The following is a 2,500-nucleotide window of genomic DNA, read 5'->3' as shown; positions in this document are numbered from 1 at the left end:
GGGCGGGGCGGTTGTAAAACTAACTAAAACTAAGCATAGTGTATAATTTGATAAAGATTTTTCATGCGGCTATGACTGTAACTTGCTCCTACCATATGCGACTCACCGATTATGCCATTTTATTTTTAATCACGTTAATCGAACACAAAGAAATGGAATCAAGTGATAATTTTGAATTGACGGTTTCCACATCTAGCCGAACAACCAATTAATTGTATAACCTATATAATTATCATTATTTTAGTCTATAGTCTGGTTCATTGCCTCTGGATTATCAATTAAAGAATATTGATCTTTTCTATGTCAAAGGTCTTTCGCAATGATGAGTGTTTAATCTTGATCAGATATCGTGACAATTGAAAGTTCAACGATCAAATTTTCACTTTTTTTTAAATCACAGGAAAATCTCCATTTCCCACTTAACACACACCCACACACGCCCACACACTCACACACACACACACCCACACACACACACACACACACACTCTCTCTCTCTCTCTCTCTCCCCTCTCTCTCTCTCTCTCTCTCTCTCTCTCTCTCCCCTTCTGTTATCTCGAAACCCTGATTTCTAAATTCCCAGTCTATGATGAAATAAATCAACACCAGTGAAACGAACTGAATTGATGCAATCGGACACGGCTATGCTTAAATCAAACAGTCATTCACTTACCTTCCAGTATTGATTGTTTAATGTTGACAGTGTCGACCAATGAAAGGTCAAACCCATTTAAAGATTATTTACCAATGGACTAGTCTGCTCTGGGTTAGTGTTAGTGCTTTAAATATCAACGAAACAAACTAACTGAACTCCTACTCGCAGCCTTTGGGGTGGTGTGATAACTCTTTAATGGACATGGTTCAATTTTACTATAATTGGTATACTTTCTAACAGAGGGGTTGGGGGGCATCGTGGTATTGAGGTATGGTCTTTTTTTCGTGCCCAGAAGGTACAGGCTTCGATTCCCTGCCACGCTGTGTAGCCTTGAGAAATTCACCTCGCCCTCGCTCAGTTTGCGGCGCTGCACTGCGGCTTGGTTAGGTTATTCCAGTCGTCCCTCGGAATAAACCCTATAGAAAAATACTCCTTTGGTATGTATATAAGGGGTATTTTATATTTTTTAAAAATATCTTTACCGTATCGATGTGTGAGCAATAACAACACGGTGATTGACGTTGTTGAGTGTCTGAAAGCTGCACCAGAAGTACTCTCCCCCATTTTGGTACCAATTGACCATGAGTCCTTGGGCAGGGCACTTCAAATGGATAAGTGCATTGGACATGGTAAAATCATTGAAATGCGCTGTACAATGATGTGCCCATTCATACATATAATATAAGATTTCATTTCGTGACAGACTACGAAAAGTATCTTCCATTTTTTATAAATAGATTACTTCATAAGAAACTGAAAGACAGCCTTTTAAGCTTTCACAATATAACACTTGTGAAAATAAGAAAATTGTCAATCAAACTAGTATGAAGTTGACGTCACTCAGGTCAATGTTATTATTTTTGGCCATCAAATGTTTATGAGCGATTCTCACTAAACTGTATTAACCAGACGAAAGATAGTTCGAAGATGACGTCACTCAGGTCTTTGTTATTGTTTTTTGCCATCCGCGTTTATGAGTAATGCTCACTGAACTGTTTTAACCCGACTATAGATAGAATGCGCTTGGCCAAGGAGTTCACAACATTGCCATCCGGAAGTATAACGGACCTACACACAAACTCTGTGTAACCATGAACTTTTATAGTCTGGTTAATACAGTTTAGTGAGAAAAACTCACAAACGCGGATGGCAAAAACAATAACAAAGGCCTGAGTGACGTCATCTGCATACTATCTATACACGTTCATGGATACACAGTTTTGTGTGTTGGTCCGTTATACTTCCGGATGGCAATGTTATGAGCTTCTGAGCCAAGCGCATACTATCTATAGATAGTATACGCTTGGCTAAGAAGCTCACGACATTGATATCCGGAAGAATAACGGACCAACACACAAAACTATGTGTAACCATGACATGTTATAGTCTGGATAATACAGCTTAGTGAGAAGTACTCATAAACGTGGATTTCAAAAAACAATAACAAAGGCCTGAGTGGCGTCGTCTTCGTTCTATCTATATAATATGTTCAAGGCAACACAAAGTTTTGCGTGATGGTCCATTATATGTCTGGATGGCAGTGTTGTGAGTTTTTTTAGCCTAGTGCACAGCATCTATAATACAATATTAGACAGGACTATAACGCATGTTTTCGAGATTCAGAAATGATTGATTTCATCTGAATCTAACCTGTCACATGCCTTTGATTGCATTACATACAGGTTGTTACTCAATAGTCACGGCTGTGTTGATCATATATCAGTTCACAGTGTTTTGTATTTCTGTTAAGACGAAACGTCCAGCGTTGAAAGTTGATATACTCAGTGTAATAATGATGATGATGACGACGATAATGATAATAATAATAATAATAATAATATAATA

The 2,500-nt window shown here is 38.2% G+C and overlaps 1 protein-coding gene across 1 annotated transcript in view; it reads left to right on the top strand.

Annotated features, from left to right (window-relative positions):
- Window positions 1–2,500, top strand: part of LOC144970231 (uncharacterized) — a 71,806-nt gene that overhangs the window by 37,950 nt on the left and 31,356 nt on the right. The window lies entirely within an intron of this gene.

Source organism: Berghia stephanieae, chromosome 4, assembly GCF_034508935.2.
Source record: "Berghia stephanieae isolate SIO BIC M18660-M18661 chromosome 4, UCSD_Bste_1.3, whole genome shotgun sequence".
NCBI classification, from domain to species: domain Eukaryota; kingdom Metazoa; phylum Mollusca; class Gastropoda; order Nudibranchia; family Aeolidiidae; genus Berghia; species Berghia stephanieae.
This window is presented reverse-complemented; position numbering and strand designations above follow the sequence as displayed.